The 21,077-nt window shown below is 38.2% G+C and overlaps 1 protein-coding gene across 1 annotated transcript in view; it reads left to right on the forward strand.

The window, feature by feature from the left end:
• The first annotated feature begins 8,764 nt into the window (after positions 1 to 8,764).
• The window catches only part of GPR141 (G protein-coupled receptor 141), a 68,849-nt gene continuing 56,536 nt past the window's right edge, over positions 8,765 to 21,077 (forward strand). The window contains exon 1 of the mRNA XM_070368800.1: positions 8,765 to 8,900. The gene's annotated coding sequence lies outside the window, so the exon portion shown is untranslated. The remainder of the gene's footprint in view (positions 8,901 to 21,077) is intronic.

Here is a 21,077-nt window from a genome sequence, read left to right on the forward strand (position 1 = left end):
TCCTCATAAAATTCATTGGTCACCCTAGCAACTGTCCTGAAATGCCTTGTAATATCCTGACATGCAGAAAAATAGAACTCATGCTATGAGAAGCCAAGTGAGTGTTATTGTTATGCCAACAACAGAAGTATTACAGTGTGGACTTCAGGGTGGACTGTCAGTTTCATTATCAAGGGCATGATCATCATCATCCTCACTATGGTTGTTGTCATCCTCATCTTCCCACATAACAGCATTTCGTCACAGGTGATAACCTTTTTTGTGTAAGTATAGTGTCTGAATGCATTAACCTGTGAAAATCTTGAGCCTTTGCACCAATGGGGACGTTTGATGGTCTCCATTTCAGAACAGTCTCTATGTAGAGTTTGAAATTCATGGAATACCTTACAGGGAAAATACTGGTTTAGACAAAGTTCATGCACATTATAAAACAAATTAAAATTCTACAGCAGGGGTCTAGGCAATTAGCCCATTATCTTATTTAGCAAGATGAGGCTCAGAGAGTCTGGATGTTTTTTGCTGAGGGCACTCAGCTTACTAGGTGAAAGGGAGGAACTTGAACGCAGATGAACCTCCAAATTCTTGTGTTCCACTGTGAGTACAGACTCCACAGGCTAATTCATGTGGCTGGAAGGTTAAGTTTAGTGAGGAGTATTTTGGATAAGATATCAGAATAAAGATAAAAATCATTACACAAAGTTTATGTGGTTTTCATGCAGGCATTTAGCAAGCTTGCTGCTGGCCACATAGGCATTCTGGAAGCACAGGCTGTGTAATATTTGGAGAAAAGCTCTAACTGAAGGACACACATGAATGGACTGGTGCCCAACTGGAAGTTTTCAGGTGGCTGATGAAGGCCTTGAACTTCAGTTCTGTTCTATTGGACATCTTGAAAGATGATGCAGTGGTCAGATTTAGGATCCAAGAGAAAAGGTGTGGAAAAGCCTGGAACAAAGTAAAGTTTAGTAAAGATCAATGCAAGGATCTTCTCTTGGGTCTAAAAGCACAAGATGGTTAGAAGATATGTTTGTAGGCAGCTCTTAAAGAAAGCACCACGTAACAAAGAGACATTGTTTCACAGGATAGAGAACACTGCCGGCACTGGGTGTCGTCTGGATAAACCCTGAAAAAGAAGTTAAATAAACTGAAGGGCATTGAAGGAAGAGTGGCCAGGAGGGTGGAGAAACTCAAAGCCACCTCAGATGAGTATTGTTTTACCAGAACACAGCTCCAGGCATTGAGAAGACAGACTGGACTAGTCTAATGTCATCAGTATTCACAGCACTGTCATATAGAAAAGGGATTAAGCTTTTTCTCTGTGGTATAATGGGAAGTGAACATGTGGGCAGATGGTATCGTGAGACAGTTCAGCTTGTGAGTAATGAATAACTTTAAATGTCAGAGCTGTCAATGAACAAGTAGAGTCTGGATGATTACTTGGAAGATGTTTCTAGTATCAGTGCATATCTTCAAACACTGAAATTCTCTGCTTCATAGACCCCTCCCCTGCTCTTTAAATACTTGACATTTTATCACCAGCCTCATTTTTATAGGGGATGCCAATATTGGAAAGCATTCTTTTTTATGTGATTAAGATGATTTCTGAAAATCTGCAGCAGAGCTCAACTAGAGTTTACTTTGCATACTGATGTAATAGGTAAGAGCTGGGAGCTAACAAATGCCACATGCAACTTTTTTCTTGGTGAAGAGGTAAAAGTCGCTCGGTCGTGTCCGACTCCTTGTGACCCCATGGACTGTATAGTCCATGGAGTTCTTCAGGCCAGAATACTGGAGTGGGTAGCCTTTCCCTCCTCCAGGGGATCTTCCCAACCCAGGGATAGAAGGCAGGTCTCCCACACTGCAGGCAGATTCTTTACCAGCTGAGCCACAAGGGAATGAGCTTTAAATATGGATTTGGAGCTAATTATTCTGATATTTATTTCAGTGGGGATGAAGAACTGAGCATACATATTTCAAAAAAAAAAAGGAAAAAGAGAGAGAAACATTTTCAATATTTCCCATTAAAGCATGATGTTTGCTATTAGATGCTGTAAACATCTTTCTATTTTTAGTTTGTAGGTTTTCTTTTTTAAAATCATAGATAGATGTTGAATTTTACTGAATGATTTTTCTGCCTCTATTTAAGATGATTATGATTCTTTAGTCTGTTTATTTGGTAATTTGCCTTCATAGATTTTCACGTGTTATACCATTTTGCTCTCCTGGAATAATTGTCCCCTGGCCATAATGTATTATCATTTTTATATATCACTGGATTTGCTTTGATAGTATTTTGAGAGTTTTGTTCTATATAAATAAGAAAGTAGTTTCCCTTATGCCCTTTAGTGTAATGTTCTTACCAATATTTGCTACCAAAGTAATGATGACCTCAAAAGATGACTTGGGAAGTTTTTCCTCTTTTTCTGTCTCTGGAATAGTATATGTAAGATTGATTCCATTTCTAAATGTTTGGAGGAATTCACTAGTAAAACTACCAGGCTTGGAAAATTTTTTTCAAAGAATTTTAGTTACAGATTCAATTTCTTTACTACATATTAAACTGTTTGTATTTTATCTTTCTTTTTGTGGCATTTCAGCAGTTTTGGAAAATTATGACATTTTAAACCTTTTAATTATTTTATTGAAATTATTACCCTGAAACTGTTATGATAGTCTCTTGTTTTCATTTTCTTAACTGTGGGATCTATACTTAAATCTCTCCTTTGAAAAAAATCATTCTTAATATTGGTGTTTTATGCCCTCTTTACTTTCTTCTTGACCTGTTTTTCAGGAATTTATCAGATTTTAAAACCAACTTTTAAAAAAAAATCAACTTTTAGATTGATTTCCTCTAGTGCATGTTTGTTTTATATTTTAGTGACTTTGTTTTTATTTTTATTATTTGTTTCCATTTGCTCTCCATAGATTTATTTTTTTAACTCATGGAGCTGGATGCTTAGAGAATTCATTTTCAGCTTCGCTCCTATTATAAGCATTTAAATATGGTGTTAGTTGTGTTCTGAAATATTTGACGTTTATTTTTAATTACCATTCAAAGAAAAATTTTCTGATTTTCATTGTATTCATTTTTTAGCTTTGAATTATTTAAAAGTACTTATATCAAGTAATTTTCAAACATGAGAAGATTTTAATATTACCTTCTTTTTTATTGAGTTCTAACTTAATTGTACTATTGTCAGAAAATGTACTCTGCATAATTTTAGTTGTTAGATCTTTGTTGAGATTTGTCTTATACCTATCACTTAGCTAATTTGATGTAAATTTCGCTTTTGCTGGGTATAGAGTATGTAAATTAGGTCAAGTTTATTGATGGCATTGTTAAAAATCTGTTATATTCACATGGAATTTCTGTCTTCTTGGTCTATCAGTTACTAAGAGATAGCTGTTAAAATCTCCCTATGATAATGGGTTTGTCCGTTTTCCTTTTAGTTGTATCATATTTCCCTTAGTTGTGTCATTATATATTTTGAAACCGCACTATTAAGTGCAATAAATTTAGAATTGTAATATTTTAGAAAGACTGTGCCATTGTTACAATGAAATTCCTATTGTTTATTGCCAATAATGTCTTACCTTATCATCTAACTTCTCTCATAAATATATAGCTATACTGAATTTCTTTAAAATACTTTTTCATTTTACATATATTTCATCTTTTATTTTAGATTTTTTTGTGTTGCTGCATTTTAGTTGTGTCTCTCTTAATCAACATTGAGTTGCATGTGGTTTTTTCATCTGATCTAAAAATGTTTGTTTTTGACTGCTTACTTATTTCAGTTCAGTTCAATTCAGTTCAGTTGCTCAGTCGTGTCCGATTCTTTGCGACCCCGTGAAATGCAGCACGCCAGGCCTCCCTGTCCATCACCAACTCCCGGAGTTCACTCAGACTCACGTCCATCAAGTCAGTGATGCCATCCAGCCATCTCATCCTCTGTCGTCCCCTTCTCCTCCTGACCTCAATCTCTCCCAGCATCAGAGTTTTTCCAATGAGTCAACTCTTCGCATGAGGTGGCCAAAGTACTGGAGTTTCAGCTTTAGCATCATTCCTTCCAAAGAAATTCCAGGGCTTATCTCCTTCAGAATGGACTGGTTGAATCTCCTTACAGTCCAAGGGACTCTCAAGAGTCTTCTTCAACACTACAGTTCAAAAGCATCAATTCTTCAGCACTCAGGTTTCTTCACAGTCCAACTCTCACATCCATACATGACCACTGGAAAAACCATAGCCTTGACTAGACAGACCTTTGTTGGCAAAATAATGTCTCTGTTTCTTGATATGCTATCTAGGTTGGTCATAACTTTCCTTCTAAGGAGTAAGGGTCTTTTAATTTCATGGCTGCAGTCACCATCTGCAGTGATTTTGGAGCCCCCCAAAATAAAGTCTGACACTGTTTCCATTCTTTCCCCATCTATTTCCCATGAAGTGATGGGACCAGATGCCATGATCTTCATTTTCTGAATGTTGATCTTTAAGCCAACTTTTTCACTCTCCTCTTTCACCTTCATCAGGAGGCTTTTGAGTTCCTTTTCACTTTCTGCCATAAGGGTGGTGTCATCTGCATATCTGAGGTTATTGATATTTCTCCCGGCAATCCTGATTCCAGCTTGTGCTTCTTCTAGCCCAGCATTTCTTATGATGTACTCTGCATGTAAGTTAAATAAGCAGGTGACAATATACAACCTTGATGTACTCCTTTTCCTATTTGGAACCAGTCTGTTGTTCCATGTCCAGTTCTAACTGTTGCTTCCTGACCTGCATACAAATTTCTCAAGAGGCAGATCAGGTGATCTGGTATTCCCATCTCTCAGAATTTTCCACAGTTTATTGTGATCCACACAGTCGAAGGCTTTGGCATAGTCTATAAAGCAGAAATAGATGTTTTTCTGAAACTCTCTTGCTTTTTCCATGATCCAGCAGATGTTGGCAATTTGATCTCTGGTTCCTCTGCCTTTTCTAAAACCAGCTTGAACATCAGGAAGTTCACGGTTCACATATTGCTGAAGCCTGGCTTGGAGAATTTTGAGCATTACTTTACTAGCATGTGAGATGAGTGCAATTGTGCAGTAGTTTGAGCATTCTTTGGCATTGCCTTTCTTTGGGATTGGAATGAAAACTGACCTTTTCCAGTCCTGTGGTCACTGCTGAGTTTTCCAAATTTGTTGGCATATTGAGTGCAGCACTTTCAGAGCATCATCTTTCAGGACTTGAAATTTACATATTATATTAAGGGTTTTAAAGTTATCCTCTTACCTTTCACTTCGTACTTGTCAACCCATTCTAGATGTCTTTTCCTTTGCTTTGAGCACTTTTTTGGATTAATATTTTTTTTCATTTCTTTTCTTCTATTTTATCTTGTTAATTATATGTTCTATTGTTATTATTTTAATGGCTACCCCAGAGATTACAATGAGTATTCTAGACAGATTTAAATTTGAAATAAATTAGTGCTTTTACCACCACCAAGAAGATGCAGAAGTGTTAGGACACTTTCATTGAATTTACCTTCTTCTCATGTTTTATTCTAATATTGTCACGTATTTTGGTTCTCAGACTTCCGAGGTGGCTCAGTGGTAAAGAATTCTCCTGCCCATGCAAGAGACGTGGGTTTGATCCCTAGGTCTGGAAGATCTTGGGTCGGGAAGATCCCCTGGGTAGAAGATGGCAACCCACTCCAGTATTCTTGCCTGGGAAATTCCATGGACAGAGGAGCCTGGCAGGGTACAGTCCATGGGGTTGTGAAGAGTCAGACACGACTGAGCAACTGAGCACATACTTTGTTTTCTCTACATTTTGAAGCTCACAAAGCATTATAATTATTGTTACCATATATCTTCAAAATTTAGGTTTACCCATATTTACTCCTTGTTTTGCTTCTTCCTTTCGACACGCAGTACTGACTTCCACCTTGGATACACTTTTGCTCTTCCTGAATAACTCCTGCTCATTCCCTTAGCAGGTTATAAATGTCTGCAGGTTTTAAATTATGTCAGTTTTGATTTATCTGGAAATGTTATATATTGCCTTCAAGATAATTAATGTATTCATCGAATAAGGAGTTTTAAATTGGTAGTTGTTTTCTTTCATAGTTTTGAAGGTGTTCTTTCCTTTCTTTTGGGTTTCATTGTAGGGAAGTTTATTTTTACTTTTATTGTTGCACTTTTAAAAATAATTTTTCCCTTCAAACTGATTTTAAGATTGTTTGATTTTGGTTTCGGTTGTTAGCAATTTTTCTAGATACAACTAGGTGTAAATTTTCTTCATTTCTGCCGTGCTTGAAGTACATAATGCTTCTGGAGTCTATGTCTTTTTAAAATTATTTAATATTTAAATTTATTGCCTCTTTAACATTGTTTCTGCCCAATTCTTTCCTCTCTTTCTTAGGACACCAATTATGGGCATGTTAGAACATTTCTGTTTGTCTTTCTTTTTTTTTTTAAATTTAAGCTTTGCAATATTGTATTGGTTTTGCCATATATCAAAATGAATCTGCCACAGGTATACATGAAAAGACCTTTTCCTGTGTCTTTTTTCTGCTTCTCTGTTCTTCAACCTGATGTTTTCTATTGAACTATTCTAATTCTCATCTTCTGGGTCTAATTTTCTCTTAGTCCCTACCAGTTGGGTATTTAATTTTAGCTGTCTTATCTTTTAATTTCAAATTTTCCATTTAAAGAGATAGATTCCAGTATAAAATATAAAATCCTCTACATTTTACCTAATTTCTTCTATTAATCACAGTTATTTTAAAGTCCCTCAATCCTGTATCTCCTTGCACATCTGTTTCTGTTTTCTATTTATTTTCATGATTTTGGTTATTTAATCTTATCTTCTGACGTGCCTATTAGTATTTATTGAAATTTGGACATTGTGAATAAAAAATTTGAGAGCAAACTTGTTGATCTGGATGTAGATGTAGGTTGTTATAGTGGTGCTAAACTAGATTATCTAATTACTGTGCCTACTGATTTAGTACCTTGGGAGAAGGAAATGGCAACCTACTCCAGTATTCTTGCCTGGGAAATCCCATGGATAGAGGAGTCTGATGGACTATAGTCCATGGGGTCACAAAAGAGTCTGACACAACTTAGCAACTAAACAATAACAACTAATTTAGTTGATTTAAATTGGACTTCAATCTTGTGATGGCACAATATTTCTAGTTAATGCCTTCTCCTGAGATATAGCTCTGCAGGGGTTCCACTTGAAACCTTAGGGTGACTATAAAGATACCACCTCCTTGGTAATTTCTAGGCTCTAATTTTGCTCCCTAATCCAAATATCCTTCACTTCTGAGTTTCCTAGCTACCCCTTCCTGCTTGATTTTTCTGCTTCTGAGTAGCCAGTTACAAACAGGAGCACTTTGAGTAAAAAAAAGAATAGAAAATTAGGTTCACATTGTATTTCTCTTCTCCTGGGGATTTGGTTTCTTCAGGTTCTCACTGCCTGGCCAGCTTTCTGAAGTGTTGAAACCAATAAACTTATATTCTAATCCATTTTTTTAGGTTGTTCTCAGAGGGTGAGTTTATCTAAAACAGTCTTCTCTACCATTACTGAAAATTGAAATTCTTCTAGGATAAGTTATTTTGAAGCATATAACATTTTTATTCCTGTGACACAAATGGTGCATACCTGCTGAAGTTGAAGATTTTCCAGATGTAAAATATTTCCCTTGCAATTGAAAAAAACAAAGTCAGGTGTATTTGTAACATTATGTTTGAAATGAGAAATGTGAACAATAAGAACTGAAAAATGTTTGCCTAGAATATGTGTTCCAACACTGCAAAGGACACCAGAAATTATATGAAATAACCAAACTCATAATTCTACCTAGGGCCTTTAAAGTAGAGAGAACTCGGGGATGGTACAAGTTTGATGCTCCCATAATTTTTTTAAAGAAATGTCAAATTAGAGTTTAAAAACTAGAGTCATGTTTAAAATATTGATATTTAATAAATTAGCATTTTAAATTCACAGATATCTATATATTATTACATGATTTACAAGATATAGTATTTATAAAATGTTAATTTACAGGTTTGATACCTGGTTTGGGAAGATCCCCTGGAGAAGGAAATAGCAACCCACTCCAGTATTCTTGCCTGGATAATTCCATGAAGAGAGGAACCTGGCAGGCTACAGTCCATGACATCGCAAGGAGTTGAACACAACTGAGAATGCACACACACGTAGTGTGGCGTAAAATGACAGGCAAGTGAGAGCAGTTTGAGGAACTTATATACTTTCAATATTTGCAATATGTATGGTTTCTTATGGGTCTAAAAAATGAGGCTGTGAACAGACACACTTCCCTCCTCTGGCACTTTAATAGACTATCATTCTAATATCCTCTTTCTTAACTCTAATTAACTAAGCTGAAGTTAGTGTCATATTGTAGTCAATATTATATACAATGACAGAACTAATCACTGAAATACATTATAAGAGTAGCAATCCCACAGCACAGAGTTCATCTTCTCTTTTCAGTTTTGATAATATCACTGTTTCCCCCCACTTCCCATTCTCTACAAAATTCAGTTCGAATACTGTTTAAAAATGGATTCTCATAGTAGTCCTAAAACCTTAAAAAATATTTGGCAGTTGGTCTTCCTGTAATTTTGCAACTTGGAGTTCATCTTTAAGAGCTTGGTTTTTCAATACTAATGTGTCTGAAATGATCTTGAGGTTTTGTGGTTGCTGGTGATTCTCTGAAAAACTTAAAACACTAGCTTCCTTTCGTTTGGTGAACTGTCTAGGCTGTGTGAGTGCTCGCAGACCAGGGAAATGCCCAAGCAGCCTTGCTATTAGAAAAGAATTCTATTTGGAAGTCTGTCAGGTGGCCCATCTCTGCACATTTCCCTGAGAAATCTGTCTTATTCAGGTAAGTGCAAAAGATTTGAGCTGGGGGGTATGTATATGGAAGTTACGCATAAAGAGAGCACGCTGGACTTTCCAACGCTGTTCTAATTCAGAATCTCCACACAGTCTTACTGTAAAAAAACCAAGTTTATTTACACTGACCACAACTCCTCATTTTAGAAAGAACTGGTCTGTTCTCGTGTAGTACACATGATGTTGAGTGTGACACCCAATTTTTATTAGGGCTTAAATATGAACAAAAATGTTCTCAGAATGTGTCAGAAAAAAAAAGAATTCTGGCTAAAAACATCATTTAAGAAGTCTTTAGGGAATCTGGTATTGTTTTCACATACTATTCAAATGTTTATCTTTGAAGAAGTGTTAGTATTTTTATTATGAAAATCTCTAAACTCTATCATTGGTAATATTGTCATACGTACTTTGAAACCATTCTGGCAACCCTACTGATAGAAGAAATCAGTAGTAATTAGGTGCTTTGAAATTTCTAAAAGAATATATTCAAAATAGCACATGTGATTTTATAATAATAGCTATCATAATTCTTTGTATTTCATGTTTATAGTACTATATTACAGGAGAATCTGAAAATAACCTTAAAAATCACTTAATAGTAGTTAACAATAGCATCTGTTCAAGTATTTTGCTTTAAGTAAATTCCTTCCATATCATTATTTCCGTTTACAAAAAGTATTACATTTCAAACATGTGGAATAGAAAGTATTCAAAGTAAAAAAAAAAAAAAAAAGTAACACACAATCTGAGTTTGACAGCTTAGTCTTGCTTCTTTAACTAATTTGTAAGGATTTTGGGTAGGTCACTAAGTTCTCTGGATTTCAACTTCCTGCAAAATGTCCAATTATTTATCTAAGAAATTGTTTATTAAATACTCCAAATATACAATTTCTTTTTTTCTTTTTATCAGGTTTAATTCAATCAATAAGTTAGTCAATATTTTAATTGATCAATAGGAGTAATGAGAGACCAATGGATGAGAAGTCAAGTGGTATGAATCCTAGTCCTCTATCTTATAGTAACTGGCTGAGTGATTTGAAAGATATTTTCTAACCATTCGGGGGCAAGGATTGGCAAATTTTTTTCTATAGGGACTAGAAAGTGAATAATTTAGGTTCTGCAAGTCAATAGGTAAAATTGAAGATAATGTACAGACTCTTAAATAACTGTTTAAAATATAATTCTTTGAAAATGTAAAAGCCATTCTTACCTCAGGCTATAAAGAAGGAGAAATGTACCAGATCTGGCCTCAAGGCCATAATTTTCCAGTTCTGATTCTTGGGAATCATTTTTAACAGTTATAAAATGGAAGATATAGACTCACTCATGTGACCGCAAAGGAGTTCATGAATGATACTTAAGGTAATTCACCAATCCCCTAATATTGTATACAAAAATCTGAGTGTTTGTAAGTATGTACTTTTTTAATGGGAAACAGACTTCCACAGAGTTCCTTAAGAGCAGGAAATCATTCTTTTAGATTTTTTTTTTTTTTAAATCTTGTATTCTGGAATGGAACTTCCCAGGTGGCACAGTGGTAAAGAATCCACCTGCCAATGCAGGAAGCACAAAAGATGCAGGTTCGAGCGCAGGGTGAAGAAGATACCCAGGAGTAGTAAACGGCAACATACTCCAGCATTCTTACCCGGGAAGTCCCATGAACAGAGAAGCTTGGTGGGCTACAGTCCATGGAGTCACCTGACAGGAGTCGGAACCACTGAGCAACTGAACACACATTCTGGAATGGTGTGTGTGACATACTGAGTATTCAGCATCTCTGGAATGAGTATATAAATGAATGAAAGAATGAACGAATGGAAAGTTAAAGACACCACCACTGAGATTATGTAGATACTGAAGGCTTAGGGCCTCAAATGCTCTAAAAACAGTAGTTGCTAAATCCAAAGATTGCCTTTTCTTTCAAATTTGGATGTAACTGGGATTTCAAAATACTTGGTCAACTAAAGATTGCAGTTCCTGGACATTATGTCATTTTTTAAAAACAGTGAAGTTGGTTGAATTTAATTGACACATTACAGGTTTTCCCAGTAACCTAGCCTCTGGGGTCGGGGGACTGGAGAATGAAGTTTTGTTAATGAATAGTGGCATTCTTGGCATCAGGCAGGAGACTGTACTGGCTGGAGCGTTACACATAAATGGAAGGTTTTCCTGGGCAATTCAAAAATCAGGCCTAACAGAGTTTAGGATTGTACTCTGCTCCCTGACACAGAAGTTCAGTCTGGCCTTCAGTGCCTGGTTAACTGATGACACCAAAATCTGAGCTCCGTTGGCTGGGGAGTCCCCACAACTACCTGGAGTGGGAAATGGCTTGAGATCTAAACATACCTCTCTTCTCTCTCTATGAATAATTTCATTTTCTGAAAGAGCAATTCAATCTACAATAGCTGGTTTACAGTTCATTCATTTCTTTAGGGAAATTTGAATTCTAAGATTGAAAACCAATGTAAGAAATGCTTACTGAAAAACCTACACAGCTTTGTATAATCTGGTACTATGCCTGAAATATCCTTATTCAGAGTGCATCCCACTCCTCCCCTCCCTACACTATCCCTCCACCTCAGAAACAGCAACTTGCAGTTTACTTTGTGGTGTGTTTACATACTGGACCTGTGCAGTATCTGTGTATTTAAGGGTACCATGGTTAGATAGCATCACTGACTCAATGGAGTTGAGTTTGAGCAAACCCCAGGAGATAGTGAAGGACAAGGAAGCCTGGCATCCCCAGTCCATGGGGTTGCAAAAAGTTGGATATGACTTAGCAACAGAACAACAATAATAATTTGTTCAATTACATAGAGGTTGTGCTGGAGTCATATCCCTGGATCTGCTTAGGGGTTAAGATTAGTCCCAGAGAAAGTCCAAAAACCAAAACAGTCATGCATGAAATCTTAAATATATAACTCACTTCTGTTATTGGTACAAGGCCTCACTTAAACGATGACAGGAAGCTCAATCTCCTGTTGAGGATTTCTGAGACCTGGTTTACATACAAATCCGAGACAGAGGGTGTCCCTCACTCTTACTGCCTCAGGTCTGTCTGTGGGTCATCTTCCCACTTGTCTGGTCTGCTTTATTCCAACAGGTAGACAAGGCCCTTCCGATTCCCTCTCCCACACAACTAACTTGAATCCATGACACCCTTTGTTGGGACAAACTCTTGCTGGGACCAGATAATCAGTGTTTTAAGTATTGTGGGCCATCCAATCTCTGTTGTAACTACTTCATTCTCCAGGAGTAGTGTAAAAACAGTCAGAGAAGATATATAAATAAATAAGCATTGCTGTGATCAGATAAAAACTTTACAAACATGGCTGGCCCATGGGCTATAGTTTGCTGGCCCGTAAACTATATTGAAGGCTTGATAACAGCTTAAGAAATTACAATGTTTTAGACAGAAATGAACAATTCCCAACCTAGGGAGCACCTTCTTCCCAACAGCCATTCTCATTAGTCCTTGTTTGAGGCCACGCTGCTGGAGTCTACTTATAATCCCAGGCAGAGGTCTTCTTTCTTCCTTATCCTTACATTCACAAATTCAAGTCTCTTCCTTCCTGCGTTAATTACCAGTTCAGTTCAGTTCAGTCGCTCATTCGTGTCCGACTATTTGCGACCCCATGAATCGCAGCATGCCAGGCTTCCCTGTCCAGCACCAACTCCCGGAGATCACTCAAACTCATGTCCATCCAGTCGGTGATGCCATCCAGCCATCTCATCCTTTGTCATCCCCTTCTCCTCCTGCCCCGAATCCCTCCCAGCATCAGGGTCTTTTCTAATGAGTCAACTCTCCACATAAGGTGGCCAAAGTACTGGAGTTTCAGCCTCAGCATCAGTCCTTCAAATGAACACCCAGGACTGGTCTCCTTTAGGATGGATTGATTGCATCTCCTTGCAGTCCAAGGGACTCTCAAGAGTCTTCTCCAACACCACAGTTCAAAAGCATCAATTCTTCGCTGCTCAGCTTTCTTCACAGTCCAACTCTCACATCCATACATGACCACTGGAAAAACCATAGCCTTGACGAGACGGAACTTTGTTGGCAAAATAATATCTCTGCTTTTTGATATGCTATCTAGGTTGATCATAATTTTCCTTCCAAGGAGTAAGGGTCTTTTAATTTCATGGCTGCAATCACCATCTGCAGTGATTTTGGAGCCCCCCAAAATAAAGTCTGACACTGTTTCCACTGTTTCCCCATCTATTTCCCATGAAGTGATGGGACCGGATGCCATGATCTTAGTTTTCTGAATGTTAAGCTTTAAGCCAACTTTTTCACTCTCCTCTTTCACTTTCATCAAGAGGCTCTTTAGTTCCTTTTCACTTTCTGCCATAAGGGTGGTGTCATCTGCATATCTGAGGTTATTGATATTTCTCCCGGCAATCTTGACTCCAGTTGTGCTTCTTTCAGCCCAGCATTTCTCATGATGTACTCTGCATATAAGTTAAATAAGCAGGGTGACAATATACAGCCTTGACATACTCCTTTTCCTATTTGGAACCAGTCTGTTGTTCCATGTCCAGTTCTAACTGTTGCTTCCTGATCTGCATACAAATTTCTCAAGGTATTCCCATCTCTTTCAGAATTTTCCACAGTTTATTGTGATCCACACAGTCAAAGGCTTTGGCATGGTCAATAAAGCAGAAATAGATGTTTTTCTGGAAGTCTGTTGCTTTTTCAATGACCCAGTGGATGTTGGCAATTTGATCTCTGGTTCCTCTGCCTTTTCTAAAACCAGCTTGAAAATCAGGAAGTTCACAGTTCACATATTGCTGAAGCCTGGCTTGATGAATTTTGAGCATTACTTTATTAGCATGTGAGATGAGTGCAATTGTGCGGTAGTTTGAGCATTCTTTGGCATTGCCTTTCTTTGGGATTGGAATGAAAACTGACCTCTTCCAGTCCTGTGGCCACTGCTGAGTTGTCCAAATTTGCTGGCATATTGAGTGCAGCACTTTCAGAGCATCATCTTTCAGGATTTGAAATAGCTCCACTGGAATTCCATCACCTCCACTAGCTTTCTTCGTAGTGATGCTTTCTAAGGCTCACTTGACTTCACATTCCAGGATGTCTGGCTCTAGGTGAGTGATCACACCATCATGATTATCTGGGACATGAAGATCTTTTTTGTACAGTTCTTCTGTGTATTCTTGCCATCTCTTCTTAATATCTTCTGCTTCTGTTAGGTCCATACCATTTCTGTCCTTTATTGAGCCCATCTTTGCATGAAATGTTCCCTTGGTATCTCTAATTTTCTTGAAGAGATCTCTAGTCTTTCCCATTCTGTTGTTTTCCTTTATTTCTTTGCATTGATCGCTGAGGAAGGTTTTCTTATCTCTCCTTGCTATTCTTTGGAACTCTGCATTCAGATGCTTATACCTTTCCTTTTCTCCTTTACTTTTTGCTTCCCTTCTTTTCACAGCTATTTGTAAGGCCTCCTCAGACAGCCATTTTGCTTTTTTGCATTTCTTTTCCATGGGGATGGTCTTGATCCCTGTCTCCTGTACAATATCACAAACCTCTGTCCATAGTTCATCAGGTACTCTGTCTATCAGATCTAGTCCCTTAAATCTATTTCTCACTTCCAGTGTATAATCGTAAGGGATTTGATTTATGTCATACCTGAATGGTCTAGTGGTTTTCCCTACTTTCTTCAATTTAAGTCTGAATTTGGCAGTAAGGAGCTCATGATCTGAGCCACAGTCAGCTCTGGGTCTTCTTTTTGCTAACTGTATAGAGCTTCTCCATCTTTGGCTGCAAAGAATATAATCAATCTGATTTCAGTGTTAACCATCTGATGATGTCCATGTGTAGAGTCTTCTCTTGTGTTGTTGGAAGAGGGTGTATGCTATGACTAGTGTGTTGTCTTGGCAAAACTCTATTAGCCTTTGAGCTGCTTCATTCCGTATTCCAAGGCCAAATTTGCCATTAATCCAGGTGTTTCTTGACTTCCTCCTTTTGCATTCCAGTCCCCTATAATGAAAAGGACATCTTTTTTGGGTGTTAGGTCTAAAAGGTCTTGTAGGTCTTCACAAACCCGTTCAACTTCAGCGTTACTGGTTGGGGCATAGGCTTAGATCACTGTGATATTGAATCCCCACGTCCAAGGAGTGGTGGCTGCGCGATGCAGGAGGGCCGAGAGGAGCTACTCCATGTTCAAGGTCAGGAGGGGCGACCTAGTCCAAGGTAAGGAGCAGCAGCTTCGCTTTAGTGGAGCAGCCGTGAAGAGATACCCCACGTCCAAGGTAAGAGAAACCCAAGTACGATGGTAGGTGTTTTGAGAGGGCATCAGAGGGCAGACACACTGAAACCACAGTCACAGAAAACTAGCCAATCTGATCACATGGACCACAGCCTTGTCTAACTCAATGAAACTAAGCCATGCTGTGTGGGGCCACCCAAGACGGACGGGTGCTCCACTGGAGAAGGGAATGGCAAACCACTTCAGTATTCTTGCCTTGAGAACCCCATGAACAGTATGAAAAGGCAAAATGATAGGATACTGAAAGAGGAACTCCCCAGGTCGGTAGGTGCCCAATACGCTACAGGAGATCAGTGGAGAAATAACTCTGGAAAGAATGAAGGGATGGAGCCAAAGCAAAAACAATACCCAGTTGTGGGTGTGACTGGTGATAGAAGCAAGGTCCGATGCTGTAAAGAGCAATATTGCATAGGAACCTGGAATGTTAGGTCCATGAATCGAGGCAAATTGGAAGTGATCAAACAGGAGATGGCAAGAGTGAACGTCGGCATTCTAGGAATCAGCAAACTAAAATGGACCGGAATGGGTGAATTTAACTCAGATGATCATTATATCTACTACTGTGGGCAGGAATCCCTCAGAAGAAATGGAGTAGCCATCATGGTCAACAAAAGAGTCCGAAAGGCAGTACTTGGATGCAATCTCAAAAACGACAGAATGATCTCTGTTCTTTTCCAAGGCAAACGATTCAATATCACAGTGATCCAAGCCTATGCCCCAATCCCCAGTTAGAGGATGTCAAAAATTAGTTCATGTCATAATTATCTCTGAAGAGCAAGTCCCATTGAACAGAAATGTGGTCCGTCTAGGTGTGAAGCATGTTCAGGACTCACAGCAGCACTTACCTTCCATTTGTACAGCTAAAAGACTCACCAAAATTTTGCTTTCTTGATTAAACCACAGTCTTCCCTAAAAACTTTTTTCCTAATTTTTCTTTCAATTTTGGTAAAGTATACATAACAGAAAAATTACCATTTTCACCATTTTTATATGTACAGTTCACTGGCATTAAGTACAGTCATTGCAACTAACATTCTCCAGATCTTTTTCATCATCCCAAGCAGAAACTCTGTGCCTTTTAAACAGTAACTTCCCATTCCTCCCTGCTCTGGCCCTTGGTAACCACCATTTTATTTTATGTTTCTTTGAATTTGACTATTCAAAGTTATTCACATAAATGGAACCATAATATCTATTCTTTTGTGTAAAAAGCAAATTCTGGCTTGTATTCTTAAAATTAAATGAAAAAATAAACTGGCTGTCTATTCTGGCTTCCAGCTTTCTCTTGTCTAGAGATACTGGGGACTAGAGAACACCTGACTCTATCAGTCAGTTCAGTCGCTCATTTGTGTCTGACTCTGCGACCCCATGGACTGCAGCATGCCAGGTCTCCCTGTCCATCACTAACTCCCAGAGCTTGCTCAAACTCATGTCCATCCAGTTGGTGATGCCATCCAACCATCTCATCCTCTGTGATCCCCTTCTCCTCCTGCCTTCAATCTTTCTCAGCGTCAGGGTCTTTTCCAGGGAGTCAGTTCTTCGAATCAGGTGGCCAAATTATTGGAGCTTCAGCTTCAGCATCTGACCTTTCAATGAATATTGAGAACTGATTTCTTTTAGGAATAACTGGTTTGATCTTCTTATTGTCCAAGGGACTCTCAAGAGTCTTCTCCAACACCAGAGTTCAAATGAATCAGTTCTTTGGCACTCAGCTTCCTTTTTGGTCCAACTCTCACATCGATACATGACTAATGGACAAACCATAGCTTTGACTAAACAGACCTTTGTTGGCAAAGTGATGTCTCTGATTGTTAATATGATGTCTAGGCTGGTCATAGCTTTTCTTCCAAGGAGCAAGCATCTTTTTATTTCATGGCTGCAGTCACCAACAGTAGTGATTTTGGAGCCCAAGAAAATAAAGTCTCTCACTGTTTCCATTGTTTCCCCATCTATTTTCCATGAAGTCATGGGACCAGATGCCATGATCTTTGTTTTTTGAATGTTGAGTTTTAAGCCAGCTTTTTCACTTTCCTCTTTCACTTTCATCAAGAGGCTCTTTAGTTCCTCTTCACTTTGTGCCATAAGGATGGTGTCATCTGCATATCTGAGGTTATTGATTGATATTTCTTCTGGTAATCTTGATTCTGGCTTGTGCTTCATCAAGCCCAACAGTTCACATGATGTACACTATGTATAAGTTAAATAAACAGGGTGGCAATATACAGTCTTGATGTACTCCTTTTCCAAGTTGCAACAAGTCCGTTGTTCCATGTCCAGTTCTAACTGTTGCTTCTTGATCTGCATACATATTTCTCAGGAGGCAAGGAAGGTGGTCTGGCTCTACACTTTTCATGAGTTATATCCCACTATTCTCCTGTTTGTTTCCTCAGCATCAACGATTAGGACATCTCATTTTCCCCAAAATGCACATGGCACATTACTTTCTTTGGAATATTGGGATTCATGCCTTTAATGCCACCAAATGGCAATGGTTTTAGGAGCTCTGTGAACCAGTGGCAGAGTAACGTGTTTATTTCTTATTATTTCACAGCAGGTACAGTGGTACTCATGATTAATTCATCATGGACTACATAAGATTATTTTGGTGCAGGTCTTATCTTTCCCTATACTGTAATCTCTTTGCAAAGTAATGACCATATCTAATACAGGTTATTCTACGCAAGGACTTAATTTAGAGAAACTTTAGTTGGGATTTGAACATAAATTCAAGAATTAAGGAAAAACTGCCACATTCATCAATTACCTCTTTCCTTTCTCCCCTTCTCTCAATCTCTTTCTGTCTATGCTCCTTTAAACATAATCTACCCTATAAACGGGCTTCCCAGGTGGCTAAGTGGTAAAGAATTCACCTGCCAATGCAGCAGATGTGGGAGATGTGGATTTGATCCATGGGTTGGGAGGATCCCCTGGAGAAGGAAATGTCTATCCACTCCAGTATTCTTGCCTGGAGAATCCCATGGACAGAGGAGCCTGGCGGACTATAGTCCATGGGATTGCAAAAGAGTCGGACACTGCTTAGTGACCAAACAATACAATACAATACCCTATAAACATCTCTACCAGGAGGAATATTGTTGGTCTGTTTCAGATCTCTTCCCATGAAGAAACTATGATGTAAATTTCTTTAGTTTCTCTTGAGTTTTCAGGAAAAAATGTAACAAAAATATAAGAATTATTATATCTACTTCACTCTTTATCCTGTTGTGTAGAGAAAGACAAAAAGAAATATTCAAAGATTTGTTTATGTTCTCTGCTTTCCAGGAAGCAACAATATAGCTGGAAAGACACAATTTATCCATGTGAAAAAATGCAAAGGTCATAAGTCATTATAAGACTCTGAACGTCAATGGTTTGACTGATCTCCCTGGGTGACTATGAAGACTTGTGGTTAGGCAGTTGCTTCTTTCTTATCTCATATTCCTAATCTCGTATTTTAAGTGCTAATAGCAGAGACATAACTAACAGCTGCTCCAAGGGGTTTAAGTCTAAGGGAAAGAGGAATAGAGAAGGTTCTAAGATGTTCAGAAAGACAACCTATGCGTCTTGGCCCCATGCCCAACATGGTGTAATACATACAAGAGAGGCTAAGAGGAAGACAGAGGCTTTAATCCTCACTACACTGGCTTTCCTTAGAAAAGACAGTGATTCTCTCTGCCATTATACACTTCTAAGTGACACACACATCTGCCATGCCCCAGACTCAGGTGACTCAGTGGTAAGGAATCCTCCTGCCAATGTAGTTTGATTCCTGGGCGGGGAAGATCCCCTGGAGAAGGAAATGGCCACCCACTCCAGTATTCTTGCCTGGGAAATCCCATGGACAGAGGAGACTGGCGGGCTATGATCCAGGGGGTTGCAAAGAGTCAGACACAACTGAGCACACACAGAGTGAACAGACCTAGTCACCTTCAACAGTCCTCAGCTTCTGTGTCAGTAAAAGGTAGATCACAATATCTAACTCAAATGAGAATTATGAAAAAAAAAAGCACTTAAAATGCCTGACATAGTATTATTCAATAATTATTACTTTTCTTCCCTATAACCACCACTGTAAAGTTTATAGTTTTTAAAATACAAATAAAACAATCTGACATTATTTCCATCTCACTGTCCCATCTGTCAACGACTTTCAGCCAAAGACCATAAGGACACCTGTAGTTGGACAACTTGAGTTTATGATTCACTGCAGGGAGGGGAGGGTCTATGGAGGTGTGGGGTTCACTCTATACTGGATGCTGTCAGAAAGCAGAAACGATTTTATGCTCGGCAAGGAAAAGGAAGCCATTAATTTTTAACCAGGAAAGTGGGTGTTTGTCATTTTATGGCTAGTCCCATGACCTTGTGTTTGCCTGTGCTTAGACAAAATTACACAGGGACCTTGTTTTGTCTCATTTTATCAGAGCGACTGTACTCAGGTACTTTCTTCTGAGATGAAACAGAATGTAGGGGGGAAGTTGATATTTACTTAAATATTTATTTAAATGAAGAGATCAAACATTTGGCGGGTACTTTCAGCATCAGGCTTAGCTTTAACCCTCTCAACAGTCTCACATGTATATTATCTACATAAGGTGGGATATGAAGCCAGAGCTAGCTGAATTCTAACTACAGAAACTTCTAGTCTGATGTGTTGCTGCCTTGTTGAGCTGTGCTTTGGACATCATTGGATTTCATGAATAAATTCCTGCCCATCACTCTAAATGGATCGCCTTCAACTTTACTTCCAACAGAAAAGATCCTTTTATCTATAATTAGAGACTGGCAGCATTTTTTGTTGTTGCAAAAAGATAGATAGCAAATATTTTGAGTTTTGTAGGCTAATTTGGTCCCTTTCATGACTACTCAACTGTCATTGTGACAGGAAACAGACATAGACCACACGTGAACAGATGCACATTTAACTCTGAAAATTTGGGTTAGGGTGAATGTGGAAACTGACATTCAGTAACATCATAGCATCAGAAGAAGATTGCACATCCACTCAACCTCCAGTTCCCTTTTTATAGATTCCTCTTTTGGCAAGGCATAACATAGTGTCTGAGTTAAAAACAATGATCACCTACCATCAGCATATCAGATTGTCTTCAATTTTGGGTGGAAAGATGGGGTGAGGCATGTCACAGGAGATGTTCTACTCAGTCTCCCCAAGCATATGTGATGCTACTGCTCTGGTGGAAAGAGATTTTTTTATTAGAATCTCCCATTCTTCAAATGTGCAGAAAATGCAGTTGTGTATGGGTAACTGACACATATATTTTTTATAATTTCATACTTAAAATTGCATATCACACAATGATATTTTTCAGGTAAATTGAAACAGTCATATAGTTTATATATTCATTTATATTGTTAACCCAGATCCTACATATTTCTATGATATTGCCTAATAGGCAATATTGTTTTTTAAAGAGAGGTCCAACCTATGTTCTTCTCCTCCCATAAAGCTTAATTTAAAATGCATCTGCCCCAGGAAATCTATGAATAACCTCGCCTGGGTGCTTCATCCTTCCAGTTCAACCAGGATTTGTACCCTCCGTTTACAGTACAAATAAAACAGACTGAAGCAAATATGGACCCCAATGATGCTTGAAACTATATCATTGTGATGGGACATTCTTATAGTATATATATTTCTAAGAGTTCCATTTGAAAATTAGGGACAATAAATCTCACAATTCACTTCTAATTAGGTAAGTTAAAAATAAGTCCTCTAAGTGCTCAAAATGGAGTATGGCAGAAAGAGAATGTATTAATATTTTCCCTGATAAGCCCTGTCATCTCAACTCTCTTTTAGTTTATCCCCACCTAGAGTTGCCAAATTTAGAAAATAAAATTCAGGACTCCCTGTTAAATCTGAATTTCAGATA

The sequence above is a fragment of the Bos mutus genome, chromosome 4 (genome assembly GCF_027580195.1).
Source record: "Bos mutus isolate GX-2022 chromosome 4, NWIPB_WYAK_1.1, whole genome shotgun sequence".
NCBI lineage: Eukaryota > Metazoa > Chordata > Mammalia > Artiodactyla > Bovidae > Bos > Bos mutus.